We start from the raw sequence: 11,524 nt of genomic DNA, 5'->3' as shown, positions 1-11,524 counted from the left end.
TTCCCAGATTGATCAGCTGCTAACAGGGCTTAAATGTCAAATCAATCCAAAATGAAAAGTGCAAAATAAATAAATAATTGACATGATGCGATGCGGCTTCATTCAGGTAAGGTATAATATATGAGCAATCAAAGCAGAAAGCACGTCTCACTCGTTTTTACAAATAATGAATCCACAAAAGCTTGTGAAAACCTTTTAAACACAGACTTTAAATTCGTTTTCTGCTCCACTACTCGGCTTTAGAATTTCTCCCAGATAAAAAACTCTCCTAGGAATGCAAATCTATTTCACCATATTTCTTTAAGATACTGTGCGATATGAATTTAAAGGAGAGATGTTCACCGTACCACAGTTGTACTGTAACATGGTCTTACGGTTTCTTTCTAGGTCATTGAGACTTAGTATATTCATTTCTGATGATGCAGAGGGAAAGCCCTGGAAAACTGCGCAAATGGGTTTTGCATGCTAATGATGGTTAATGTTATGAACTGTGTTTGTTATGCCTCATAACGCTTACCTGATTAATTGTGCACTGAGGCTAATGATAACGCAGTTTAAATCACAATCATAGACAACAATGATTTCTGAGGAGTTAGACTTCATTTAAGCAACATCAAGATGTCTTTTCCTGAGGGGTGTAACCTCAGCAAAATGTATGGATGTGAAAGTAAGCCATTTAATTGCCTCCCATCATTCTGCATTATTAATGACACGGAGCTGTGATTTGAATTGACTGAAATCTACAATTGCTGTACCTCAAACTCAAACCTCTCTGACTCTCAAATCACTCTTTTCTTCATTCATATAATTTAAAATCACATCAATATTTCGTGTCACTTTAATTTATTTAGATAATGTAGTCATCTACTCACCCTCTTGTCATTTCAAACCTGTATGACTTTCTGTCTTCTGCAGAGCACAAGTAAAGATATTTAGAAGAATGTTGGTAATCAAACAATGATGGTACCCATTCACTTCTATTGTGAGGACACAAAATCAATGCAAGTCTATGGGTACCGCCGTTGTTTGGTTACCAAAATTCTTCAAAATATCTTCTTTTGTGTTCTGCAGATAAGAGAAAGTCGAATTTTTAGAATTTTCATTTTTGGGTGAACTATCCCTTTAACCTGAAGCTAAATACGGCACATTACATGTGTGAGTTTGTCTCACACTGATAGAGAAAAGAAAGAAAGAATGAGAGACAAGATGACGTACCGTATTAAGAAAATTAATGCAACAAAGTACCCATTTAATAAATCAAAAAGACTAGGTCTGTTTATTTGAATTAACAGCATGATACTGTTTTATTAGCTACAGCATACAACTGTTATTTAGCAGCCTGATACTGTTTTAAGAACAGCATACTAATGTTACTTAGCAGCATACAGCTGTTAATTTACATACTAGTCAACTTATTTTAATTGTAATGCAATTATACCCTGCATTTTATATTTGTGGATAAAAAACAAACGAAGCCAACTTATTCTTTTTTCATCTTTTCTTTATTCCTATTCAACATCAGATTTTATATGCTTTGTTTGTTATGCCATAAAATGGGCAAAAATACAAGCCATCATTATAATATTTAATGCACAAACTATGGTGCAACAAAAAAGCACCCATAACGTATAAAAATACAAAAATGGCTTTCGTAAAGCAACTAAACAAAAACAAAACACAATAAGGCATTATAAATGCCTTAACATAAAATACAAATGTAGCTTCAAATCAATGTCACTAACCTAAAACGAAAAAAGTTAATAAAAAATCATTCAATTAAAAAACAAAAAGGTTTAAAGTGATAGTTCTGATAATTCTGTCATTAGCTCACCCTCTGGTTATTTCAAACTTTTATGACTTTCTTTCTTCTGTAGAACACAAAAGATGATATTTTGAAGAAAGTTGGTAAACGAACAGCGCCGACACCCAATCACATCAAAAAACCAATGCAAGTGAATGGGGGCTGGTTACCAACATTATTCAAAATGTCTTCCTGTGTGTTCTGCAGAAAAAAAGAAAGTTATACAGGTTTACAATGACAAGAGGGTGAGTAAATGATGACAGAATTTTCATTTTTGGGTGAACTCATAACAAACAAATGAAAACATGGTTTACAACATACAAGCCAGTTAAACAACAGTTAAAAGGTAGGTTTCTTGAAGCATCTTGGAGACGTTTCCACATGTCTTCTGGATTTACTTTGTCTCAGTTTGTTCTGGTTCTTCATGTCATTTCAGAAAGACTGGATGATGATGAGATCAGATCTCTGTGGAGCACTGGCTCCTTGATCAAACAAAAATCTCACTGCATTATTACAATTAATGGCAAAATGAATACTTTTAGTAAACTGATATTTCCTACTGACAGACTACAGCGAAAGATAGAAATAACTGACTTAAAACCATTTTTTAGCTGGTAAAAAAAATAGTGTTCTTATAATTTTGGCCACCAAATGGATGGCTTTTGGACCAAAAAAAATCACCAGAGTCTTAACCTAATGGTTTCCCTTGTGTCCTTTTTAGAGTTTTAAGGTACCCTGCTTGTGTTGACGAAACAAACAGACATCATTCTCCATTAAAATAAAAATTAGAATTATGGTCATAGGAATCATACGAGTAATAAATATGTCATATTTGATTGAAGCATTCCTACACATTTGTTCATATAAGAACTAACAACCACAATTAATTTAAAGAAAAACTTACATTTTTTTGAAGAATCATTTTTTTGAAGAATCAAGAGCCATTAGACTTCCTCCTTGGAAAGAAATATATATTTTGGTCACATAGGTCACAGGGGTAGCACATGTTTCCCCGAAGAAATAACAGGGAAACATTATTTAAAGAGCAGATGCAACCGATCAGTGTCTAGTTAATGATTTACCGATGCATTTGAGTCAAGCTAAAAAAGATAAAATTGTTAATGAAAGTGCAAGAGCAACACACCCTGTTGTGCGGCTAATAGTTATGCAATCAAGCCAGCAGTGGTTTTGAAATTGACACATCAGTAATCAGACAATAATTAGGGATTTTACTTATATAGGCCTAACTTACCCAGTTACCAAAACATAAATATTTAATAAACTAACTGTTTAATGTATCTTGCCATGCATGCACACGGAAAGCTTACCAGCATGTATTACAATGGTTTGACTGAATCTTTATAACTTAGCGGTATTTTTAGACATAGGCCTACTTGGTAGCATCACCGATCTATAATAAATCAGTGGGTAACATACTATATTAAATGGATTTTAAGATAACACGAAAAATCAGGCGAATTTGCAGACAATATAAAATATTTCTCACCTACATGGACAGAAAGCGCACATTAAAAGTGTAACTACACAAAAACAATAATTGATTTAGATCGTTCCCGATTCATCTTTTACACATATATTAGTAAAACGTACAGGTTGGATTAAATTTAGGTTAATTCTTACCTTTTAGTCACGAGCATTTGAATCTCCTGTTTAAGCTAACGCTACCCAGTCACTGTTTCAGACGTTTTCCGCTACCCAGCATATCTTAGCGTTGTTTTCAGAAATACTTTGCCTGATTAAAACAGGAAATATTGTTAAATAATAAAAACTTCACTGGATATTTAAGATCTAACATTTAATTTAAAGATATTACAACAATAGATAAAGGTGCAGACGTACCTCATGCTGATAATCCAAAATGGCGCAGATAGGAAAATATGGTATAATGCTGTTAAATAACAGTGACATACTGTGGTTGTTCGACCACTAACCTGAAGTGAACAAGTCTTCCCACAATGCACTGTATAAAACAGTAACATACTGCTATTAAACGAAAACAGAATTTTGCTGTTAAATTTTCATGTAAATTAACAGGATTTTTTAACAGTGTATTTGCCTATTAAAATGATCAATAGTTACCAATCCTAAATAGCAACAGACATATGGGTGTAATTCCAACATAGCTGTGCATTGCGTCTAGCTAAACATAACTTGCTCTTTACAGGACAGTCTGTGTCTGATGGGCATGAAAACTAAGATGAACCCTAAATAAGAGCCCACCCTACAATAATCAGATTCTTTTTGAATATACAAATAAGCATTAAATGCAAAGTGTCTTTTTTGCACAAGTAGGTGTTTTCAAGAAGGTTCCTCAAAAGTTCCCTTGTCTCCTTTTGGTTAGAAAACAAATAGTCACAGTCCAAACTCACACTATTGGTTGAGCCAACATTGCCAAGGCAAAAATAACTACCATATACACGTTTTGCTTACAAAAATGTTTCTGCGTCTATAGTTCGCCCAAAAATGAAAATTCTGTTATCATTTACTCACCCTCTTGTCATTTCAAACCTGTATGACTATATTTTGAAGATTGTTAGTACTGAACAATAGTGGTTCTCATTCACTTATATTGTACGGACACGAAGCCAATGCAAGTCAATGGGTACTGTTGTTGTTTGGTTACCAACATTCTTTAAAATATCTTCTTTTGTGTTCTGCAGAAAAATGAAAGTCATACAGGTGAAATGACAAGAGGGTGAGTAAATGATAACAAAATTTTCATTTTTGGGTAAACTATCCCTTTAAATTGGGATCACAGCAATTACAGTAATTACACACATTACATTTCAGAAATGTGTTAACATATGTTTATCTTTTTACCTTTGCTACCAAACACACTTGAGTTATCTAGCAGGGATTCCCAGCAGCTCTCTACTCTCCTGTTATCGTCATAACTCAGTGAGAACTGGCTCAGCTCCAGGGACGATGACTCCCTTCCCCGTGCTGACTCAGTCTGTTTCCTGGCAGGCTCTGTCTCTCTCTCTGGCACCAAGCGTCAACAGTTGGACATTTGGAAGCAAAACAGCTTCAGGACAACAGTGGGGAGCTGAGGACAGTGTGACAAATACAGACTTCATATTGAGACACAGATTGTAATGGTACTGAAATGCTCATATATGGAAGTCAAGACATGAGGGGGAAATACAGGACGCAAATGATCCTTCGAAGCTGAGGGGCAAGTAGACTCAGTAGCAGGTAAACTAGTTAGGCCTCATTTGCAAAGAAATTAAGAAGGAAGGGAAAAATGAAGACGTCACCATAAGGGGTCGGATCCTCCGGTGCGCCCATAAATGGGTTTATTTTGGTCGGAATTGAGTGAAACAGCGACTAAATGTGAGTTTTCATAATGTTATGAAACCAAAAGCACTGCTGTAATTTAATAAATCCTAGACTGTATTCTGATGCTGCCTGCTTTCATTCACCATATTAGTAGCAGTTTATCAATTTAATCGGATTTACGACTTCACCAGCAAACATATATGATATGTACAGAACTGACTATGTTCTTATGAAGTATACCCTCTGGTCACAATTACCCAAAATGCAACTGTGCTGATAATATTCTCAGCGTTTTCTTCGACAGTTATGTTTCGTGTGGGATCTTTATTTGTATACCTTTATTTATGTTTGTCTCCTTTGTTTCATCTCGATTTTTCGAGACACGGCACTTTCATTCTATTGCAGCATGAACTTTATGAGTTCCATATGATCATAGACATCAAATGAACGAAGCCATCCATAGGAGCCCGTTCATCAGTTTACCCCTTGTTTACCCCCTTTCAATCAAAGGAATGGCAGGAGTAATTAGAAAATCTCATTTGCAGCTCGCACATGAGCATTGAGAGTCATTCAGTCTTGTGATGAATGGCCACAACCCTCTCAGGCCAGCGAGTGTATAATGAATCCCTCAGGCGTGCAGTGTGTCAAAGCAATTGATAGCCTTGCTTACTGTCACTCCGCCTGTTCTCTGAGATGTCCATGGGATGTATTTTCAACAGAATTGTAGAGTAACAGCTCGCACCTTCTTGTCTTCTGCAAGGCATTACTAATGACTAGACTTGAATTCGACCTCCGGAAACCTATTAAACAGATGGCAGAATTTTTACTGGATGCATATTATCGGAGCCTGTTTCGTGGTAATCTGTTATTTTTTATTAATTTATCTTTTTCAAAACCCATGATGCTAAAATTGAAGCTCTTGTTGGTTAATTTTAGATCTATATCAGTGTTTTGTCAGCCTATATAAGGTCTACATTAAAGAAAAGGACATGCCCCTTAATATGCCCCCAAATTCATTTTCAATAGGTAACATGTTAACACAAGAAAAAAACTGCCAGAGAATAGCTTCCAGAGAAATCTGAAGGAGAAGTGTAGCTCACACAGGGGCAGGTCTATCTAAAGGTCATCCTATATCTTTTGGATCTTGCAGGCTCATAAAGGGCTGTGAATTAATTATTGCGATCGGACTGAGAGAGAAAGAGTGGACACATATCAGCATGTTTGGATTTCAAGGTTTCATTGTCACACTGAAACTCCTCCAAATGCTCTCTCTTGATCAATAACCTTAAGAGAAATATAATTTCACATTAAACCGTGAAGACTTCTCTTGCGCCTTTCCCACTTTTAGTGTAAACAGCACAGACAGAGCCTTCTAAGAAACTCGTTCTGCATCCCCCTTTCTCTCTCTGTCTTTCATAATTTGCATTCACAACAAAACCTCTCTTTCTGAAGCAGCACTCTCTTATACCCAGAAGGCGGACATACACGACAACTAGAGCGAAGCGGGAAAATGCCACAGCGGGCTTCCCGTGAGGATCTGGGCCTGGCATGCGATTCAGAGCATGGCGTAATTTTGTTAGTCATGCATGCTGGATTGCATGGATTACAGCTGTTAACAAGTGCTTGTGGTAACCTCCACATAACCTCCACTAGTCAGACCTGAGCAGCACCTTAATCGTTTGATTTATGTTATTGATCTGGAGCAACAGATACAAGACGAAGTAATAATGGTGTGAAAGCATTTTAAGGAGATTGACGGTGCGGCTAGAGTAAAGGGGAGTAAACGTCAAAGATGCTGTGCCAGACTCCTATTTCCATCCTGGTTTCACATCAGAAACAAGTGATGAAAACACCAAATAAAAAAATCCCTTAATTGACAAAAAAGTTTTTACGCTCGCTTGAGGTAGTTTTTCTTTTTGGCGAAAAACAGTTAATGGGAACAAAGGGACATGAAAATGCATTTGATGAATCAACTGTGATGTAGCAGCATTAAATCCACACGAATAAGCGGCTGTTTCTGCTGATGGTGTCTTTCCGGGTCTTGTTTTACTAAATGTTGGTTACACAAACTAATACCACTGTCATCGCCGCGAGGAACTTCATGGAAATGTTCCTCTTTCGCATGAGTTTTTTTCTGTTATTGCAAACTTTGAAAAGATTTGCATCACGTTTGGATGGAAACCCGGCTATTGACTGCTGATCTACACTGTAAAAAATATATTTGAGTTTGTAACAAAACAACAATGCCACAATGTGCTTAAAGGAATAGTTCACCCCAAAATGGTCCCCATTGACCTTACATAGAATAAAAATCACTATGGTCAAGTCAACAGGGACCATTTTTGGGTGAACTATTCCTTTCATGTTAATGTCTTTATTTAAATAAAATGTATCTGAGGCATCATAAGATTGCATCTGTGAGTGCCCCTCCTTATGTAAAATACCTTTCACAATTTTTTTTAACAAGATTTAATACCATCATGTTCATTGTTACTTTATTTCTAAATGTATTTCTCAACCAAACAAACAATCATAATTTTTTTGTTATTTCAGTACTTAAATGGATGGTTAAAAATGAAAATTCTGTCATGAATTACTAATCCTCAAATGGTTCCAAACCTGCATAAATTTACAAAGAAATATATTTGGATGAATCTTAGCAACTGAGATTTCTGGGGCACCATTGACTACCATAGTAGAAAAATTTTTGTATATAGTTTTTGTTCTGTTAAACACAGAAGAAGATATTTTGAAGAATTTAGGAAAACAAACCCTTCTGGGGCACCTTTGACTACAATTTTTTGACTACCCCAGAAATCTCAGTTGCTAACATTCTTCTCAATATATTTTTTTGTGTTGAACAGAACAAAGAAATGTATACAGATTTGGAACTACTTGAGGGTGAGTAAATCATGACAGAATTTTCATTTTTGGGTAGAGTTTCCCTTTAGCATTAGACTTACCCTAACATATTTTTTATAGTAAGGAAATGTACAGTACAATTTGTATAATATGTTAACTTTTATTACAATTTCAAAAATAACATGTGTACCCCTGCAACTCTTTGGAAAGAGCTTCAGTCAGGAAGTGTTGCTAAACTAATGAGCCGTGTAAGATTATACATATGCGAGCATACAGTAGCTGCATGATGGAACAGCTAAATGTAAGCACCGCATGGAGTCTTATTAGCATATAAAGAACTGGTGTTCTCGTGTCCCTCTGGCTGATGTTAAATGAGCAGAGTCCCTCTGAGCTGTGAACTTATTACATTTAAAAGTAATTCTACAGCTGAATCCTCTTAGAGCAGATCCGTGTGAAACAGGCCACTGCTAAACTCAAACATGTAAATGTTGGGAGGAACATTACTTTTGAGAAAGGCGAGCACGATTCATGAAAATGATTTTTACCTGCATCTTTGTATATCCAAATTCTACAGTTGAGGTAGACTGATGTGGTTTGGCTACCAGCGTGTGTTCATGTGAACGTGTATGTCTGTTTCACACACATTTGGCTTTATTTGGTCAACTGCACTTGTTTATGCCCATGTGCACGTCTTGTATTTGAGTATCCCTTCCTAATTTGCAAACATGGCTTTTACATGCGTGCTGCGATGGCGTTCGGATACATTCTGAACACAGTTTGTTTCTAACTGCAGTGCTCTGATGCTGCCGGCTGCATGCTGACTGAAACTGCGCTGGTGTTTGAAGTGAACGCCTGGGCACAGGATTGTGTGCTTGTGTGTGTGTGTGTGTGTGTGTGTGTGTGTGTGTGTGTGTGTGTGTGTGTGTGTGTGTGTGTGTGTGTGTGCGTGTGTGTGTTTGTGGCATGCATGCTAATGATGAGGCAGTGGTACCAAGCGTGGGAGAAAGGAGAAAGGTCTAACACAGCCCACGCTGGTGATGTTACTCAAGAGAAGCTTTGCAGCAGCAGTAACACAATTTCACACATTTCTTTTAGGAATACAGATTTGAAAAAACACATCATAATTTGAACCAAATGTGTGGCGCTCCAGTAGAAACTGGAGAATTGACAAATGCAATGATTGTTATTCAACCATTTAACTTGACTTGACTGAAAACAGCTTTGGGACTGGATTGCAACAACAACAACAAAAATTCTCTTGGGTCTCACACTTAGTGGAAATCTATAGATGGATTCTCCCATTTGCTCACCCAAACCATTGTTTCAGCCACTTTAGTGTTTAGAAGAAATTGCCTACAAAGATCATCCACACGGAAAAGATATCGGCCCCACAACATTTGTAGGAAATGGAGAAAGTTATTGTTTCTGCTTCACTAACACACAAACGATCACTTGTGTTTTTGAGCAAGCTCATAAAAGAAGATATATACTTGTCATAAATCACATAAAATGTCTCTGGCTTTTCCTACTGATGACGGAAATAGTTGTGCGCTTCTCAGTAGCTATAGTAACGCTACCGTATCCAAATTCTTTTGTTCTCACTGTGCCAAATGACATTCCTCTGTAAATGACAGTTATTATTAAAATGCCCATCAATTTTGTCATTTGCTTTCAAAAAATGCGGGGTAATTTATATAAGAAAGATTTCTAATGTCATTTTTTTACAGTAAGTAACTGAGCAAGCGTTAAAGCACAGTCGGTTCATTCTTTTTTTCTGTAAATCTGAAAACTGTAAATGGTAAAACTGTAGATGTTTAGGATGGTTAACTATCAACAGACTAGTTCAAATTTTAGGTGTTGAACAAACCCCCCTTCTAGAATACAGACCAGTACAGCCGTGTTTTCAATCACCAGCAGCAAGCTTGTTGTGTTGCTATGCATAATCTGAACGTTTTCATTTACTAAAAGGACACGTACAACAAAAGATAATTAGATATTTATTTGCTAAATATCTGTTTATATTGCAGTGTTATTCGAAAGGGATGGAATCTAATCATTTAAATGCAGCAATCATTGGTTGCACTGAAAACACAAGAAAAAAATGTTGAAATACAGTAGAATTTCTCCACAAGTTACGTAAAAGGTATTTAATTGCTGTAGGATATTAACATGGTTAAAATGGTGTGTTGTGCAGTGACTTAAATTCTAGTTTGGAAAGGTTTGGAAAAGCTTTGTCACAGTTGTACTGCAGAGCTCATGAATTTCTGAGCCTTAAGATCAGCCTGGCACCAGATATAATTGCATTGCCAGTGAAAGGTTATAGCAACAATTCTGGCTACAGGCTGGAAAAAGATTCCTCTGAGGGTATCACAGTGTCTGTGGAGTCAGGTCAACCAGAAACCAGGAAGGATTTACAGTGACATTAAAAAATAAAAACCTTACAGAAAAAGGCATAGTGCATTATGGGGTACTATGGATTAATGGAAAACTGGTAAAAGATTACAAGAATGATTACAAAGACTTATGAGTTCATTGATATTTTGTGTGCGTGCCTTTTCTACTCATTCTGATACTCATTATCGATGTCATCGATACTATTATTATTGCAGACTTTTTAAAGTCAAACCCTTTACATTATTTTGGACCCCTTTCATTTTTTATATGTTGTATTAATTATCACTAATAGATTTAATTTTGTCAGAAAATGCTCAACAGAAATCCCGGAAGGCAATCATTAAGAGGTCAAAGCACGCATAGCAAGTCGCAGGAGAAATATAGATTGCCTGTCAGAGTAGCCATGGAGACCACTTGTTGCACATGTTCTTTGGTGCACACACTCCCACCCACACCCACCTACTCATACATTGTCAATTATAGACACTGTACACAAGGTATCATCACAATTATTGGCTTAAATTGTCTTGAATATTTATTCGATTTCTAAGGCATTAGATAACAATTAATTTGCTATATGTTGCCAAAATCTTATTGTTTAGAAAATATAAAATAATCTAAAGTAAAAAATGAGTACATTTGCATGAAATATAAAGTAAAATTAGAAAATCACAATTGGTGTGATGTCCCTTAGGTTACACTTGTTAGCAGATGATTTAATTCAAAGTGGCTTAAATTATTCATGTAAGTACATTAATTGCAAGGACAGTCCCTCTGGAGAAACCTAGGGTGAAGTGTTGGGCTCCAGGCGATAGTCTCACTGAGCTGCACGTTTTGTATCATTCCCATTCCTGAGTAACCCATACTCAAATCTGTAGAATTTGTGTTAGCAACCCAGAATCTTTATTTTTAGCCTCTCTATTTATCTCTTTTCACATATTGTGCTTAATTTATTTTTACGGCTGTTTTTTATTATTCTAAGCTAAAAATAAAACTATAATAAGAAATCATAAACAGTACGCAGTGGATAACCTAATACTACTTTCATGTGCATACTGGATAGGAAAAAAAGGGTGTCAATAGAGGGAATTTTTAACCTTGGAGCTAGCACGTTTTGAGGTGAGGTGTTAATCTGAGCTGAAAGTAGTGTGTACGTGTCTATGTGCT

The 11,524-nt window shown here is 36.2% G+C and overlaps 1 long non-coding RNA gene across 1 annotated transcript; it reads right to left on the bottom strand.

Moving 5' to 3' along the window:
• Positions 1 to 1,497: 1,497 nt before the first annotated feature.
• Positions 1,498 to 3,871, bottom strand: LOC130571325 (uncharacterized). Its single transcript, XR_008965067.1, has 4 exons — positions 3,662 to 3,871; positions 3,443 to 3,554; positions 2,706 to 2,757; positions 1,498 to 2,283 (listed from the first exon to the last, which is right to left on the bottom strand). It is a non-coding gene; the product is annotated as an uncharacterized LOC130571325 (long non-coding RNA).
• Between the last annotated feature and the right edge of the window lie 7,653 nt (positions 3,872 to 11,524).

This window comes from Triplophysa rosa, linkage group LG20, assembly GCF_024868665.1.
Source record: "Triplophysa rosa linkage group LG20, Trosa_1v2, whole genome shotgun sequence".
Taxonomy (NCBI): Eukaryota; Metazoa; Chordata; class Actinopteri; order Cypriniformes; family Nemacheilidae; genus Triplophysa; species Triplophysa rosa.
The sequence above is the reverse complement of the archived record's forward strand: the minus strand, read 5'-3'. Positions and strand labels throughout refer to the sequence as shown.